We start from the raw sequence: 18,803 nt of genomic DNA on the forward strand, positions 1-18,803 counted from the left end.
TCAGGCACCCACCCCGGGGACTCCTGGAAGGTGACTGAAGTAATTAATCACAGGAGCTCCGCGCCCTGGGAGCGCGATGCCTGTTTAGTGTCATCAGCGGGAGGATTGACGCGTCCCTGGGATTTCATTAAGAAGACTAAAGGGATGGAGCGCACTCCTCTGTCAGTCGGGCTCGGGACGAAGGCCACACGTAGAACCTGCTCGTTACAGTCATCCTTTCCCCCAGCATCGGGAAGCAACGTGCTGGAGCCAGGAGGGTCCCCTCGATGGACAGGTGCGCACAAGTGCAGGTACGCCGGCCAGGGTGAAGGCAGGGGCCAGAAGCCGGTCCGCATTGAGGGACAGGACAGCTGGGATCAGCTCCTCAGAGAGCAGAGGGCAGAAGTGTTCAGTAGACAAGAGATTGTTTCCTATGTTAAATATTTCTACCAACAAGTTCTTAGAAACTGCAAAGAAGACACACTGCTTACTAAAACTTATGTGTGACATCCTTCCCAGCAACAGTAACCCAGAAGAGTGTCCTTGTCACTGTGTGTGTTTTGTCCTACCCCCAGATACCCATCTTTTCAATAGGATTTAATTTTTTTAAATATGCATTTATTTTTGATACTGGGCATGGAACCCAGGGCCTTTGCACTGAGCTACACGCCCTGCCCTTTTTAGTTTCTGTGTTGAGACAGGGCCTGGCTAAATCACTAAATTGTCCAGGCTGCGCCTGAACTTGCCATCCTCCTGCCTCAGCCTCCCAGAGTGCTAGGATGATAGGCACGTACTGACTACACCTGGCTCTCATCACACATTTCTGTGCTGCCACGAGGTTCCACGTCTTTTTGCAGGAATATGCCTGGCCGGGGAGAAGAGGTTTTGGTTGCTGGCACTCAAACCGGCCCTTTCTAAGGGAGAGGGTCAACCTTAGTAGCTTCCCTAGAGACCGACACCAGCTCCTACCAGCTGGACAGTGATCAGCGTTCAAGGGAAGGAGGGTGGGCTGGGTCTGGCCTGCAAACAACTGGAAACACTGCACCGAGGCGGCCCAGTTTTGTAAACTTACTACAAATCATTTGCCCTTAAATGAATGTTCTTGATATTGAATTACAGTGACACAGTCTGCGGCTGACCTGTTTCTGTATAACTAGAAATCAAGCAATACTCAGACACTCCCTGTGCGCTGCTGGCTCCCGAAGCCTCTGCGCCTTCCCAGGCCTTCAAGGCATCTTCACCAGGAGCTGAGCTCTTCCGAAGTGACTGCGATATCTCATGCATTTCCACAGCCCAGGCAAGGGCCAGTCAATAAAAAGCAAATGTGTAACAAAACTTATGTAAACTGTGCTCCAAAAATAAATGTGTGGCTAAACAATGTGAAGTTACAAAAAACAGAAGTCTTCTAATAGAAGTTATCAAAATTCACCCCAAGTTAGATTACAGAGGCTTTTTAATCATGGGGGGGGCGGGGCCTGGGGCCTAGGCCTGTGAGTTAAAAGAGAAAAATAATCTTTCTCACTAAAAAAAGAAACTGGTCACTTTGAACAGCTGAAAGGAATCCTCACCCAGAACAAGTATTAGCTGTGCAAGTTTCCAGACAGTAAACAGTGAGGCTCAGGCGCTGCACAAGCAGGGGGCACGGTCCTCACAGCCACCTGCTTTGGCTAAGCTGAAACTGCACAGTACCTGCAAGGAACCTGCACTTCCAAAATATTCAGTAAGATTTCTTGTTTGGTTTTATTTTTTGAGGCAGGGTCCCGCTACATATTCCAGGCTGGCCTCGAACTCACTGTGAGCCTCTTGCCTCAGCATCCTCAAGTGCTGGGATTGCAGGGCTGAGCCGGCACCACGCCCAGTCAGGATGTTTTGGTAGTCTGTGTCCTGCCCGTTCGTCTTTGTATTGGTGACTGGAGAAACCTGATGGTCAGAGCTGATTACCAGATCACCAGGGGGTAGTGGCCGGGAAGCAGAGTGCAGACAAAGCTCCCGATGTCCCCCAGGTCACCTCCATGGCCACCCGGACACACCTGGAAGTGCACTTTCCTAGTCCCCAGGCATCACCAGGGGCCCACTGAGTTGACCATGAAGGTTAACATCAGAGGTAGAAGCCAGGCAGGGCCCGAAGCAGAAGGGCACCCTGGACTCTGCTCATAGCTGGAAACCCCTGGATATGGGAGGGGAAAACATGTAGCCTAGACTGGCCTTGACCCTGCAGAGATCCTCCTGCCTCAGCCTCCCAAGTATTGGAATTATAGATGTGTACCCCTGCCCTAGGGTTCCAGCCACTATTCTAAGGAGAAAATACTAGCACTAACACAGTACTTAAATACATTTTGAAATTAGTAGCAGGAAATAAATTTTGAAATTAGTAGCAGGATTTTTTTGTTTGTTTTGTTTTTTGAGACAGGGTCTCACTATGCAGAGCCTAGGCTAGCCTTGAGCTCCCTGTGCAGCCCAGGCTGGCCTTGAACCTGCAGTAACCCTCCTGCCTCAGCCTCACGAGTGCTGGGATTACACACATGCACCAGCACACCTGGCTAATAGCAGGACTTTTAGAGGGTACCTGTAGTAGATCGCTGCTGCAGAGTGACAAGAACAGACCTAGGGGAGTCCGTTTCTAGGCCTAGAACTCGCCAGGGTAAGTGCAGCGGCCCGGATGGGAGCAGCAGACCATCAGTGTTGTGCAGCTGGGCTGTTAAGAGGCCAGCTTCTGATAAGCCAGCTGTGCACAGCAGCAAGTGACCCTCAGCCCTGCCCAGTGTGGGCCGCATAGTTCAAGGCCAGCCTGAACTACAGTGAAACCTTATCTCAAAACAAACAAATAAAAGAATAAAAGACTTTAATAATTTTCTACTTTAACACAGCTCCTTGATTGCCCCTCGGGTTAGTTTACAAACCCATCTATTGATTTCTCTCTCCACCGCACAGTGACTGAACAGTGTGTCTACTTCCTACCATTTCAGAATAGTTGCATAGACTAATAGAAGCGGCTCCTAACTGGGAGATTGAAAATGACTTTCTTCTTCTTCTTCCTCTTCTCCCCACACCCCTTCCTCCTGCCTCAGGCTCCGGAGAAGCTAGGGTTACAGGGCTGCACCACCACATCTGGCTTTGTAAAAAAATGACTTCTTGAAGTTTTCCGTGCATGCCACTGGCTGTGGCATTAGAGAGGACGTCGCCTCTTTGTTTGGAGAAGGAAGAGACGTTAGCTTTCCGCAGGAGACAAGAAAGGAGATCAATAATCCAACCTGGGTGTGGAGACACCAAGTTAGAGGAGCGGACACGTTTAGCCGCGCGCGTGCGGTGAGGACGTACAGTGATTGCACAGCGCACTGAGTCCCATCCGGGAACAGGAAACCTCAACTGCGGGTGCTGCCATAGAAACCACACAGACACACTTGCATGCAATTTCCATGGAGAGGTCTGAGGTCTAGAGATCAACATATCTTTGTTTATTTTTTGAGACACAGTCTCACTATGCATTTCAGGCTGGCCTTGAACTCACTATGTAGCCCAGCGGGCCTTGAAATCATGGTGATCCTCCTGCATCAGCCTCCCAGGTGCTTCCTCAACATGCATGTGGCGCACCAGGCCTGGCTAGGACCTGGGTTCCAGTCCAAACCCAAACTGAGTTGGAGGACCCACATACATGAGGAGGAGACACTGAGAGAATAACTTCATTAAGAGAGCAAATGTACCTGAAAGATTAAAATTCCAAATCTAACCAAATGTCATTTAAACAATTTTAAGAAATGCGACGGTTGCATTGGTATTTAAAACACACCTATCAAATATTTACTTAGTGGCAGGCTGAGGAATAGCTGGAAAAAAACAGTTTCCCCCATTCTGTAGGCTGTCTCTAGCCAACATCATATTAAATGAGGAAAAACTGAAAGCTTTCCCTCTAAATCAGGGACAAGACAAAGATGTCTGCTCTCATCATTCCTGTTCAATATAGTTCTGGAAACCTTAGAGTAATCAGGCAAGAAAAAGAAAAGAAGAGAAAAAGGGTATGTGTAGGACAGGAAGAAGTTCAATTATCAATATGTGCAGATAACATACATGATCCTTTTCATAGAAGACCCAACAAATTCCATGAAAGACTTCTAGTATCAGTAACCAAATTCAGTAGTGTAGCAGGATACAAAATCAGCACATAAAAATGAACAGCATTCCTATATATCAATAGTGAACTCATAGGGAAATAAATGAGAATACCACCCTTCACAACAGCATCAAGAAACATTATCTACTTAGGAATTAACATAACCGAGGAAATGAAAGACCTCTGCAACCAAAACTATAGTACTATGAAAAACGAGATCAAAGGGGACATCAGAAAATGAAAGAACAGCCCCTGTTCCTGGATTGGCAGAACCAATATTGCTACAATGGCCATGCTCCCAAATTATTATACAGATTTAATGCAATCCCAATCAAAATACCAACAACATTCCTCACCGAACTAGAGAAAACAGTCCTAAAATTCATACGGAGCCAGAAGAGATGACATAGCAAGAGCAATTCTGGGCATCAAGGGCAAAAGCAGGCAGCATCACAATCTTAGACTTGGTTGTACCACGAAGTTACAGTGATAAAAACAGCATGGTATTAGGGGGGAAAAACCCCACAGAAATGTGGATAACAGAATAAACAATGCAGAAACAACTCCAGGCACATTTGGCCACCTTATCTTTGACAAAGGGCCTAAAAACATACACTGGGGAAAGATAGCTTCTTTAATAAATGATGCTAGAGATACTGGCCTTCTACATGCTGAAGATTGAATCTCGATGCATTATCTCTCACCATGCACTAAACAAAAATCAAAATGGATCAAAGATCTAAATGTTAAAACAGAAACACTTGCTTTGCTTGAAGATAAAGTATGTAAAACTCTTGAAGACATAGGCTTGGCAAGGACTTTCTGAACAGAATCCCAATCACACAAGAAATAATACTGAGAACCAACAAATGGGGGTCACATCAGACTGAAAAGTCCGCACAGCAAAGGAGACAACAGAGTGAAGAGAGCTTTAGTTTAGCTCATGTTTCAGTCTGTAGTCCTCTGGTTCCACACAGGGCAGCATAGTAGAGTGTCCTAGTGGAGGAGAGCTGCTCAGGGTATGCTGGACAGCAAGGGGAGAGGAATCAAGGGAGGAGGAGGGAGACAGACCCTTCCAAGCCACGCCCCTAGAACCACCTCCTCCAACCCGGCTCTAGCTCCCAATATCCCATTCAGCTGTTAACTCATCATGGACTAATCCAGGGTCAGTATGACACACCTGTGATCCAGTCAGCTCTCCAAAACCCCACCTACGAGCTCACGAGGCTTTGGTGGGACACCTAGATAGAAACCATAACAGCTGTATATTTAAAATATTTCTACTTGAAGGAAACAACAAATCTGGTTTTATCCACCAAGGTAATTAAATATTGTATCAGGAACCATGTGTGGCGTAGTTCGTGGGTATTCAGAATGACTGGGAACGGATAGGCATGTCCCAGAGGAAAGCACATTCTCTAGACCCAAATCCTTCCGGTTCCTAGCTACAGAGAAACAGACCCCTAACTTCCCCCTCCACGCAGACAGCAGCTGGTCTGAGACTCAGCTATCGTTGTGACCGCCTGTGCTGGTTCTTGAAGGGACAAAGAGGGTTTCTAACAAACAAGTGTGTCTTTTGTTGTCTGTGCTACTAAATGTCCCTGTACAGAGTCTGAACTGTCCACCAGAGTGTAGGTGGCCATTGGCATGACAACAATCATGGGGTATCTATTTGCATACCCTCGACTTTGCAGGGATCCTTATCCAACTGCTTGTTTCCCTCCTGCAAAAACCTAGAACAGGATACACTGCTCTTAAGTCTGTTTACAAACCATTACAGGCCTTGTATATGCTCAGTCCGCACTCCACCAACAAGCTACATCCTCAGCCCTTTTTATTTATCTTAAGACAGGGTCTCACTGTGTTTCCCAGGCTGGCTTTGAACTTGGGATCCTTCCACCTCAGCCTCCGCAGTACCTTGGATTATAGGTGTGCATCACTATGCCCAGCCTATTTTGTTATTTCTTCTAGGAATATCACAACATGAGCTACTTAGCTCTGAGATGGAACAGAAGAAATAAAGATAGGGAGAAAAGAGACAAAGGAAGTTGTAATTTTACAATTGCACTTTTAAAAACTACAGCTTTTGGATCAAAATTATCAAAATTAACCAAATTATCCAAGGTTATATTATCTTCTTTCTTTTCCAGGCCACTTACTACTAAATGCCTAAGTCTTTTTTTTTTTTTTTTTTTTTAAAGCACCTCCTACTTATAAAAGGTGTGACTGGAAAATACAGTGAGCATTTAAATGAACAGCAAAAAACACACTGCCATGAACCCCCTCAAAACCCTTGCCATCACTTTAAACACACTCATCGCATGGGCCTCGCCACTTTCTGCAGCAGCTCTGGAGTCCTCAGTGTCTTTAGTTGGGCTATGTAGCTGCCTTGATGCCCTGAATCCATTTGGCTTTGGGAAGAGCCAGAGTCACGCAGTGCCAGACCTGGTGAATAATAAGGTGGACGAGGACATAGCATCATGGTTTTATGAGCTGCCTTTCTGCTGCATGGCGCTCAGCAGAAGCATTCACTGTATTTTTGATCATACCTCATAGTGACACCCAGGAAAGAGGACTCCAGAGCGGCTGCAGAAAGTGGCAAGAATAAGGGGATAAGTGTGTTTGGGGCAAAGGGGAGGATGCTGAGGGGGATTCGTGGCAGTGTGTCTTTCACTGTAATGCATTTTAGCTAAACATTCACTGTATACTTTGATCTCACTGAAAAACATGCAAATGTTCTGAGCTGCCTCTCTCCTGCATCAGTCCTGATGGCATATTTGATTCTCAGACACCTTCCACAAGCCTCCCCAAGTTCCCGACATCTCTGTGGGAGGAGACCCAGAGCCTGCTCTGCACGAGGGTCTGGTTTCCACCTCCTCTGTGGAGACTCCTCGGAACCCAGCTGGTGACAGGCCCTGCTACTCAGAAGCTGAGGCAGGAGATGCATCGGAGCCCAAACTTCGAGACCAGCCTGGACAATACAGTGACGCCCCTCTCAAAAACCCACTTTACACCTAGCAATTCTATAGCTAAATCAACTATATATTCACTGCGGTTGCTTTTACAAAAGGATTTAACTGCAATCTTCCTTTAAGCATTTTGTAAAGTCTTTTTCTTGACCTGCGGTAGATTTCTGTTTCACTGTCCATGTTACCAGCTAGTATTTCTTATGCTTGTTTTGAGGGCAGGGTGTTGAGACAGGGTCTCGCTATGCAGTTTAGACTGGCCTTGAACTCACAAAGTAGCCCAAGCCGGTCTTGAACTGGCAGTAATCCTCCTGCCTCAGCCTCCTTAGTGCTGGGATTCAGACATATTCCACCACACCCAGCTCTATGCTCTTTTTTTTTTTTTTGGCACTGAGAATTGAACTCAGGACTTTCAGCTTTCTTATACTCTTCTTAAAAAATTCTTTTTTAGTAATATTTTTCTTTCTAATTTCAGAAACCATGTTCTACCCACTTTGAATCATCCCAAGAAATTTAAAATAAGACACTTGAACAAGCATAAAAAGATTGTCTTCTACACCCGTGACTTAATAGATGTCTTTGGTAATGGACACAATTCAAAATCCAGAAATGAGGGTTTCAGAAGTGTGCACACATAGCAGTAGTCACAGGCCAGCCCCACCAGGGCCCTGCCAGGGCTAGGAAAGCCCTGATGTGCAACCGACCAAGAATGCGCATCCGTGGGAGGCTGAAATAGCTACACTTTGCGGAGATCCGTGGGAGGCTGAAATAGCTACACTTTGCGGAGAATCAAAGCCTCTCAGAGCCTGGTGAGCACACCTGTAAACAGATCACAGCAAGTTCAGGCCCTCCTGGGCTACACACTGAGTTCAAGGCCAACCCGGACAACATAGCAAAACCCTGTCCCACAAAACAAAACAGCTGGGCCTGTAATCACACGCCTGTAATCCCAGTCCTTGGGAGGCAGAGACAGGATTGCTGCAAGTCTGAGGCCAGCCTGGGCTACACTGTGAGTTCAAGGCCAGCCTGAACAGCATAGCAAGACCCTGTCTCAAAAAAAAAAAAAAAAAAGAAGAAAGAAAGAAAAAGTCAGGTCCTACAAAGTAGTGAGCAGCAAAGAGGTAAAGTAGATGGCTTTGCGCTGGCCCATTCCCTGACTCGCTTTGATCAGAACCATTTCCCCAAGGACCAAGTAGGGTTAGAGACTCAGGATAATAAAAAGCATGGTCTCTAACCTGCACAAAATACCCAGGAGGAGCCGGGAAACACAGAACTCAACTCCCAGCTAGCAGCAGGTAGGCAAAAGACGTAAGTGCGTATTTAATCTCCCTTCAATCTCATCTTCACCGTGACCTTGTGTAAATGAAATCACCTGACTATACACAAACACTTGGTTATGTCCAGATCCACACATGCGATCAAAAGCCTGTGTTCAAAAAGATTCAAAGAAATCCTACTGCCTGGCTCCCCATGAAGCAAAGAGCCTGGAAAATGAGACTTTTGTTTCTAAAACATCTTTTGTGCCAGCCTCTGTAGCAAGAAGCAATCCATCTTCCACCTTATTTTTTTCCTTTTTTTTTTAAGTTTCTGAGACAAGGTCTCACTATGTAGTTCAGGCTGGTCTTGAACTCACTATGTAGCCCAGGCTGGCCTTGAAATTAAAGTGGTCCTCCTGCCTCAGCCTCCCCTGTCGCTGGGATTACAGATGAGGACGACTGCTACCACCTGGATTTTTTTTTTTTTTTTTGGTACTGGGAATTGGAACTCACGACCTTGCACTTGTCAGGAAGGTGCTTGTGCTGCTGAGCTATATCAGGAAGGTGCTTGTGCTGCTGAGCTATATCCCTGGCTGGACTTTTTTTTTTAAATGCAGTGGGGATAACAGCCAAGGTCTCAGGCTTGTTAGTGAACACTCTACCACTAAGCTATGCCCCAGCCCTGGAAATATTTATTTCAGTTTAACAACACCAGATTGGAAATGTGCTTAACAGCTTTTGAGCCAGGAAGCGAGTAATGACTTAAATTTGTGCAGCCTTTGCTTCATCCTGAGTGCTGTGTCTCTCCCCAGGACCGCGTGAGGGGCGCCGTCACCACGTGAACTGCATGGGTGAGCAGGCGCTGGGAGAGGAAGCAACAGGAAGTGATGTGGAGGTACCCCAGAAGTACCAGACCAGCACAGAGCACCAGGCACTTGGGACCCAGCTGCACGGCCCCTCTGTCAGGAAAGCATCCCAACACGTGGTCATGTCCCCAGGTCCCCAGGGCCAAGAAAGGAACCAGGACCCCACATCTGCGCCATACCACAGACTAGAGTTGTGTCACAACAACCTGTGCACTTTGTAATCCAGGCTGGCCTTGAACTCATAGGGCTCTTCCCGCCTCAGCCTCCTGAGTGCTGGGATTACATGCATGTGCCACTATCCCTGGCTTCCTGTTGGCTTGTTAAGATAATGAACCACCAAAGTTCATTCAACAGCTGGGGCCCTGACCTCACACCCTCAGTTATCTCGGATGTGGCCCTGACCTCACGCCCATAGTTATCTTGGAAGCAAATGAAACACAAATCGATTTGGATCTAACATCTTAAAGTCCCGCACCTAAGGCCCGCACCGTGGTGGCGCATGCCTGTAATCCCAGCACTCGGGAGGCTGAGGCAGGAGGATCATTGCAAGTTCGAGACCAGCCTAGGCTACAAAGTGAGCTCAAGGCCAGCCTGAACTGCGTAGCGAGACCCTGTCTCAGAAAGACAAAAAAAGAAAAGAAAAAAAAAAAGTCCCCCACGTAAGGGAGGTTCGAATCCTGCCTCAGCGGCAGACGGGAATTAGCTCAAGTGGCTCCGAGGTCCTGAGTCCCCCACAGCGCTGGCCTGGGTCACACAAGGAAGCCCCTCGTCCTCCAACCTCAAACATGGCCTCCCTCTGCGTGCTGCAGGGACCTCCGACCGCCCCTTCCCGCGGCCGGCCTCAGGGAGGCACAGCTCTCCTTCCCAAGGACTACAGCCAACTAAGGAAGATTTGGGGGGTGTTTTGGACTCACTCTTGCTGGCCTTGAACTCACAGCACTCACAGGGGTCCTCCTGCCTTGCCTCGGAGCTGGGGTGACGGTGGTGTCACCAGAGAAGAAATGAGGCAACAGAATTACAGGAAGTCACTGCAAGGCTGAAGGTGAAAGCTCATCTCCCCGACGGCCCCGGGCGCGGAAGGAAGGAGGTTACGCCATGGAAAGTCACTGGGCTCAAAGGCCAGGCCGGGGTGGACGAGAGGAGAGCGCTGCATTACTAATTGACCGTGAGAGGGACGAGGGAGGAAAGTGGTAAATAACACCACAGGGCTGCGCATAACTATGTTCAAAATAGTGTCTAACAAGCGGTTCAGGGGCTGTGTGTGGTGGTGCACGCCTGTGCCTTCAGCCTCTGGGACAGCCCAGCCCGGTCAGCTTAGTGAGTTCCTGTCTCAAGAACAAAAACAAAAATAAAATAAATAAATAGGACTGAGAATGTAGCTCAATGTGAAGGCCCTGGGTTCAAGCCCCAGTACTTTAAAAAAAAAAAAAAAAAAAAAAAAAAAAAAAAAAAAAACTAACCTGGGAAAAAAAAAAAAAAAAAAAAAAAAAGCATACATTTTCTGAAATACTTAGAATTGGACAGGCAGGCATGGTGGTGTATGCCAGTAATCCCAGCACTTGGGAGGCTGAGGCAGAAGGATCATTGCAGAGTTCAAGGCCAGCCTGGGCTACAAAGTGAGTTCAAGCCTAGCCTGAACTGCATAGGGAGAATTCTGTCTCGAAAAAAAAATGTAAAAACCTCAATAATAATAATAATAATAAAGTTGGGAAATAGAAATATTCAAACAAACCTGAGATTATATATTGTGACTTATGAGCCCACCTAACCCACCAGCGTTCACATTTCAAGGATGGCCACTTGCAGTATCAGCTAAGACCCGACATCTCCTATAACAGATTTGGTCTTTTTCTGGGTAGCAGACTATTCCAGTTTCCCCTCTGACAAGATGTGCCGCTGAACCCCGATAACTCTGGAAATGTGGCTGGTGCAGTGTCAGAACTGGGTGACTTAACATATCAAACCCTACCTCCAGGTTTCTCAAAGAAACACCTGTAAGGGAAGGAGGCGGACTCGGCCACAGTGTATTTATGGTTTCTGTTGATGAAAATAAGTTACCTTCGCTCAGTAATGTGTTATGAATAACGCTGAACTCAATTCTCCAGCAAACAACCTAAAGATTCCTATGGAAAGCTGGAGACTAAGTTCACAGAAATGCTCGCTTCTTTACAAAATGAACCTAACTTCAAAGCATTTCCCTGATGGACACTTTCACTTCTGAGATGCAAGCCCCATGTACAGAACAGGACTGCACCTTTGACAATAAATTCAGGGAAGGGTGGGACACTGGGGCTGCCAAAAAAAAATCAGGACAACACTTAACCATTTTTTTTTTCTTTTGTTGGGACTGGTGATAGAACCCACAGCCTTTCACACTGAGCTATATCCCCAACATGACAGGGTCAAAATCACTGACTGACTACCCTAGCTGGAACTTGAGACTGTCCTGTCTCAGCCTCCCAGAATGCTAGGATTATAAGGATGCACTACACTGTGACTGGCTTCCTCTTTTTATACAGATCCAAAAGTTAATCTTAAATCATTGGGCCATTATTTTATTGGGAACTTTTATATCATGTTATGTATCTTAATTGTACCTAATTTTTATTTTCAATTTAAAAATGTTTTGGGGGGCTAGGAGTGTCACTCAGCGTGAGAACACATCTTGAACAGGCACTAGGACTTGAGCTTAGGCCCTAGGGCTAAAAAGAGAAGATAAATACTTTCTCAAAGAAATCTTGGGCGGGGCATCTAGCTCAGTAGTAGAGTGCTTGCGTGGCACTCAAGGCCCTGGGTTCATTCCCTAGAGTTACAAAAACTAGAAGGAAGCAGGATATGGTGGTGCACACTTGTGATCCCAGCACTCCGAGGCTGAGGCGGGAGGATAATCGTGAGTTTAAGGTCACATAGTGAGTTCAAGGGTAGCCTGGACCACATAGTGAGATCCTGTCTCAAAAAAAAAAAAAAAAAAACCCAAAAACTAGAAAAAAGAAAGAAATCTTTATAGATACAGAATAAAAATACCTGCCATGTAGTTCTGTATTAGACTGCTGACTAGAGTTTCTAAGTAATTTAAAATTAACAACAATGTACACAGACCAACTCCCTTTGAAAAATGTAATTATTAGTCCTGCAACATAAACTAATACAAACAAAAATTAAACCAGACCTGGTGGTACACACCGATCATCCTGGCACACACCAGACTGAGGCATAAGCATCCCCTCAAGTTCAGTGCCAGCTTGAATTACATAAACCAAGACCCTGTCTCAAAAAACAAAGACGCACAGGGAGTGGTGGCCACACCTATAATCCTAGCACTCCAGAGGCTGAGGCAGGAAGATCGCCACAAGCTTGAGGCCAGCCTGGGCTACATATTAAGTTCAAGAACAGTCTGAACTGCATAAGGAGATCCTCTGTCAAAAATAAACAAAAAACAGAAACAAAAACCTACAAATAAAAATGGGTTAACAGTGACTGGCCAAGACCCAGAGCCTGTTATCCTCTTGTCCTCCTGACCTCGGGGCGCACCCCGCCTGGGGAAGCAGCCAGCCTGGGACCCACCTGTCCCCTTGGACTCCCCGTGAGCCCCACCTGCAGCCACTGCAATCACCCAGACCCGGCCGCGGTTCTAATCCTGGCATCATCACATCCCCTCAAGCCCAGATTCCACAGCGTCCACAGCCTACCCACCTCGCAGCTGCCTGCAGGCTGGAGCTGGGGACAGAGTCAGTAGGAGAGTGCTCTCACCGGCGCGCTCTCACCTTTCCCAGCCAAGCTCAGGCCGTCCTCCAGAGGGTCAGCATGGGCCCACGGTGTCCCAGAAACGGCTACCTTGAGTGAGGTGTGCTCCAGTCCCAACCCTTCCCACAGGAAAGCACAGGATATGACGTAAGCTACAACAAACAGCGAAACAAAAATCCCACATTTGCTGGGCGGGGTGGGGGGGCGTGCCTGTAATCCCAGCACTCTGGAGGCTGAGGCTGGAGGACTGCCCCAAGTGAAATGCTACACTGAGTTACACAGTGAGACTCTGTCTCATAAAAACCAAAAACTGCCAGGTGTGGGAGTGCTGTAATCCAGGTACCTGGGAGGCTGAGGCAGGAGGATCTTGCAAGTTTGAGAGAGGCTGTATCAAAACAGAAACAAAAGAAAAAACACCCTACAATTAGCTTCAGAATGTGCCGGGCGCCTTGGGAGGCCCAGCACCACACTCAGGCGCAAGCCCAATGGCTCCTTTTCAAATATGTCACTCTGGAAATGCTCGAGCAGTTTCTTGGATGACGTGTAACACTTTCTGTAACTTTAGTCCTCAGAATAACAGACGAACACATCAACACTCGAAGGGCCAGCTTGCAATCAGAGTGCAGACATCCGATGTCCCTGTCTCAGAAATCGGGACGCCTCGGGAAGGCGCTGTGCTCCCCAAGAACCCCGTGTCTCCACCTGCAGCCCAGGGAGAAACTGCTCCTCTTTCTCCTGCTGGACGGGGAGAGTCGTGGGAGGGCCCAGCCTGTGCTGCCCTGGGGGTGACCGCACCTGGTGGGTGACACCTGGGACCCACAGCTACCAGCGCCAGTCACCTGACACCTGCGCGCCGGGAGTGCCCACCCTGCTCAGGCACCGCAGGGGACATTCCCTGGAAATGCCGAGGTGGACGGGCCAGCACCCTGGGCGCCGGGCTTGAGTCACTCGGTTGCCTAGCAACGCGTGCTTGGCGGGAGGCCCGCGATGGGACACTCCCTCCTCTGCTGCTGCTGACTCAAGGCAGCTGCCCGCCCACTTTCTAAACTGCTCCTGGGCTCCTGCCACCGTCCCCTGGAGAGCCAGGCATGGAGGCGCGTGCCTGGCATCCTAGCACCCTGGGAGGCTGAGGCAGGAGGTTCCAGGCAAGTTTCAGACCAGCCTGGGCTACATGGTGAAATCAAAAACAAAACCAAACCTCTGCTTTTAAGGCAGGAAAGCTCAAAAGGCAGAGAATCAACAGAACCCTTATAACTGAAAGACATTTTCCCCTATTGAAACCCTTCAAGACTGAAGGTCACTTTCGGATTCTTCTACACGGGGGCCAGATTTACAGTTCAGCTCGGCCAGCCGTGAGTTTCTCTGAATCACAGCTAAGCAAGCCGCCTCCGCACTGAGGCTGACTCACAAATGCTGACCTCACAGCCAGGGAGAATTTTTTCGTATTTATTCATGGAGAGGCTGAGTCACTGGACAAGCCAAACGCAGATAAATAAACTCTTATACACTTTCTTTTTTCACTAGCGGGGACTGAACAAGGGCCTTCACACTGAGCTACATCCCTGATCCCTTTGTAACTTTTTAAAATTTTGAGTCAGGGTCTCACTAAATTGTTTAACTGCCCAGACTAGGCTCAAATTTGCAATCCTCCTGCTTTAGCCTCCCTGAGCACTAGGATTACAGGTACGCACCAGCATGCCCATCACTTTTAGCTTTTATAACAAGAGTTGACGGCCATAATATAAGCAGCTCTACAATTGAGAGGGTTCGCCGGGCGTGGTGGCACACACCTGTAATCCCAGCATTCACCTGTAATCCCAGCACTCGGGAGGCTGAGGCAGGAGGATCACTGTGAGTTCAAGACCAGCCTGGGCTACAAAGTGAGCTCAAGGCCAGCCTGAACTGCATATCGAGACCCTGTCTCAAAAAGACAAAAACAAAAAAAAAAAATTGAGAGGGTTCGTGCTCAAATACCAACATGAACGGACGGCTCAGAAGGCACATGCACCAGTCCCTGCAGAAGTCTAGAATGTAACACCAAGCTTGAGTCCAATATGAAGTCCCCAGTGGTGACTGTTTTTCCCCTAATATCTTATAGTGCAACCATCTTCCTTAGCCATTTCTATGCACTTAACATTCAAATGAACAAAAGCACCTTAAGAAAAATAAGCCATATACATCTACGCACACCAGGTATAGGGATGAGTTTTCTCTTTTGAAGGGAATGGTTTTGTTTTTCTGTTTGAGACAAATTCTCACTCTGTCGTTCTGGCTGGCCTTGAAATCACAGCAATCCTTCTGCCTCAGCCTCCCAGTGCTGGGATCACAGCTGCGGCCTTGCCTCATCTAGTGAGGGTTTTGTTGTTGTTTTTTGAGTTTCTGTGCATTTGTTACCTTTAAATGTCCTTCTCAGGGGACACAGCTGCTATAGATACAAGATGTCAGGGTGTCCCCAGACGTCTCCTCTAATCTTAGCAGGGCGTCCTGCATCCTTCGTTTAATACCGTTGGCCTTATGGATACCAAAGTCATTTTAGAAATGTTTTTTCTGTCTTTCCTCAACAAATAATCTTTATTATAGACAACTAAGTTAGGTAGGAATATTGCAGGCGTCAGAGGGGGCCGAGCCCTCGCGGGAGTCAGTGCAGACTAGACCGCATCAGAGCTGAGGATGGAAGCTACAGTCTCAAGGGTCAGATTCACATCCTTCCCTCAGGGCTGAGAGAGGCTTGGGATTTTTGGTATCACCCTTTGAGATTTCCCACCATCTCATCAGAGGTGAGCATCCTCTCCCTCCGAATAAGACAAAGCCAACACTATGGATTATCGAGGAAGGTTAACAGCGTCACCCACGTACCCTTATTACCGTTAGATCAGTATTATCCAAATGACTACTCGTACTTACTGGCTGATCACAGTGTTGACCCCCGATGTACCCACCTCATGATTCTGCTCTATAAAACTTCCTTTGAGACATGGGCTCCTCGACAACCCATTCAGGACCCCTCCTGTCTCTCAGGAGCTATTTCTGTTCCCCATTCCAGGGGCTGGGGACTTAGCTCAGGGGCACAGTGCCTACCTGGCAGGCATGAGGTCGTGAGTTGGATTCCCGGTACCAGAAAAAAAAAAAAAAAAGAGTTCCAAAACCTATTCCCTATTCCTTTTCTCCAATAAATTTTCTACTCTTAACCCCCACTGTTTCTTAGAATTCATTCTTTAGATTCAGAGAACATGACCTGGGCGTATGTGACACCTGGCACTTCCGCTGTATCCATTCTAACACCGGGGCGCCCTTCAGTGTGAGAGCTGAGAGTGCTATCCACGCTGAGAGCAGGGACTTCAGTTTGACGCTGTTAACCTTCCTCGATAATCCATAGTGTTGGCTTTGTCTTATTCGGAGGGCTTCACATGTTCCGGGAGGAAGGAGGCTCAGCAGCCAGGCCAGGCCTTCTTCCCAGAGGATATCTGGGTTTTTCTAAGGATAAGGGTGGGGGGATGCTTTGTCTTTTGTCTTGAAGGAATCCCACTTACACAGGGCGGTGACAGCACATCAGCACATACCTGTGACCTCAGCTGAGAGAGGATCACTGTGAGCTGAAGGCCAGCCTGGGCTACACTCAAAAAAAAAAATTGAATAATTTGGACACTGGACTGCTTAAGTACAATTCTATGGCTATGACTGCAGAGGTGTGTGTGCACACCTACTGAGGAAGGGGTCTGGAGCCAGGTTTTATTCCCCAGGAGGAAGCAAAAAGCCTTCGTGACCCTGAGTTATCTATTTATTTACTTATTTTTTTTTTCAAACAGGGTCCCACTACACAGCCGGCCTGGTCTTGCATTCCCAGTGATCCTCCTGCCTCTAGCTCCGAGTCCTGGGATCACAGGCATGGTCCACCTGGGATCCAGCTGCGTTCACTGTGGCCAGCACACAGGAAGCGTGGGTCCCCCACGTCCCTTGGTGGAATCCAGGACACAGGGGAAGGCCACTCGAGGGCAGCAGGGCCCAGCCAGCCCTCCCCAGGGCCACTACCGCATGGACACCTGGTCCCTTCAGCCCACCTCTTTCAGCCGGGCCGGGGAGGACACCACCCAGGCTCTCCAGCTCCAGCCTTGTGGGGACGGCGAGTACCTGGCCTCAAAACCAGCTGCTTTCAAGCTTAAAGGATGTGAGCAGCCAGGCGTGGACGGCAGGAAAGGGCATTCCTGTTGTCCCAGCCACCTGGGTTCCTAGCCCCGGTGGTCACCACAGATTTCACAGTACAGTAGACCCCAGATGCCCTTTTCTTTCTTTTTTTTTTTTTTTTTTTGTTTGTTTGTTTTTTTGGTTTTTGGTTTTTCTCTGGTACCAGGAACCGAACTCACGACCTTGCGCTTGCCAGGCAGGCGCTTTGCCACTGAGCTAAATCCCCAGCCCCAGATGCCCTTTTCTTTTAAGAGCCCAGTGACTGCAGAGCCTGCACGGGGCCCTCAGGACTGAGATATTCCCACAATGCACTGGGTGATGGGATGCACAGGGCGTCCCCACCCAGCTGTACCTGCCTCCCCGACACACAAGAGACCCACCCCAGGAGGCTATTCAGAGTCTTTTCTGCAGAGGAAACTGTTAATCCTTTTATGTAACTACAATATAACTGCACTCGTGCAAAAGGGATGGGAACCATGACACAAAGGAATAAACGAGAAATTAAGATGAGTTATATGCATGCACCAGCTCCCTGGGACGAGGTCCCGCAAACACAGACTAAAGAAAGTGTTAAAGGAAGCAAGACCGGACGTGTCTATGCGGGACGGTGTGATATTTTGGTCCATTTATCTGATGTGTAATGACCAGGTGAGGGTAAATAGCATTTCCGGGGCCTCCAATATTTATCATCTGTGTTTCCCAGGGAACTTTCAAGTCCTCTCGTGACTCTGAAATGGCAGTGCACTATTATTGCTAACTGCAGAGCACGGGGTTAATCCTCACCTTGTTAATTAGTGGCAGCACTGCCTGTTACGTGAACACACGCAGGGTGCAGCCAAGGCAAGCAGAACTTGAGGCTCAGGCACTCAGAGCAGCGCCCTGCAAAGAAGAAACAGCATCTAAAAATTAATCCCTGCATACAGCCAGCCGTGGTGGTGCACGCCCATGATTCCAGCACAAGGGAGGCTGAGGCAGGAGGATCACCATGAGTTTGAGGCCAGCCTGAGCTACGTGGTGAGACCCTGTCTCACAAAACCAAAATAGAAAAAAGAAAAGAAAAAAAAGCAAGAGAGAGCAGGAGGGCAGAGAAGAGAGCCAGGAATGCAGAGGCGCTTTCAGAGAAGGGTTCCTCTTCGAACTAGAACTGCTTTCTAATTATAGATTTCAGATGTCTGGGAAGGTCACACTGCACTCCTTCTCCCTAACACAGGGCAGTCAAACAGCCACAAACAGTAGTCTTTTTAAAAACCCAGGGAGGAAGGCTTTACATGGATTAAAGAGCCCTGGGTGGGCCGGGCGTGGTGGCGCAGGCCTGTAATCCCAGCACTCAGGAGACTGAGGCAGGAGGATCTTTGTGAGTTTGAGATCAGCCTGGGCTACAAAGTGTGCTCAAGGCCAGCATGAACTGCACAGAGAGACCCTATCTCAAAAGGAGAAAGAAAGAAAGAAAGAAAGAAAGAAAGAAAGAAAGAAAGAAAGAAAGAAAGAAAGAAAGGAAGGAAAAGAGAGAGAGAAAGAAAGAAAATGAAAGAGAGAGAGAAAGAAAGAAAATGAAAGAAAGAAAATGAAAGAGAGAGAAGGAGGGAGGGAGGGAGGGAGAAAGGGAAGGAGGGAGGGAGGAAGAGAGTAAGAGAGAGAGAGAAAGACAGAAAGCAAGCAAGCAAGCAAGCCCTGAGGATCACAACCTCTACTTTCTGCATTC

The 18,803-nt window shown here is 47.9% G+C and overlaps 1 protein-coding gene across 5 annotated transcripts in view; it reads right to left on the minus strand.

Moving 5' to 3' along the window:
* Sgms2 (sphingomyelin synthase 2) overlaps positions 1-18,803 on the minus strand; it is a 45,658-nt gene that overhangs the window by 14,016 nt on the left and 12,839 nt on the right. The window contains exon 1 of one of the 5 annotated variants that reach the window (XM_005406208.2): positions 17,885-17,980. The exons of 1 other annotated variant lie outside the window; for it this stretch is intronic. The gene's annotated coding sequence lies outside the window, so the exon portion shown is untranslated. Of the gene's footprint in view, positions 1-10,089; positions 10,162-12,868; positions 13,113-17,884; positions 17,981-18,803 lie in introns of those variants that run through there. 3 more of the 5 variants (XM_005406210.2, XM_005406212.2, XM_005406209.2) reach the window with 3 other exon arrangements.

The sequence above is a fragment of the Chinchilla lanigera genome, unplaced genomic scaffold, assembly GCF_000276665.1.
Source record: "Chinchilla lanigera isolate Chin_1 unplaced genomic scaffold, ChiLan1.0 scaffold00095, whole genome shotgun sequence".
Taxonomy (NCBI): Eukaryota; Metazoa; Chordata; class Mammalia; order Rodentia; family Chinchillidae; genus Chinchilla; species Chinchilla lanigera.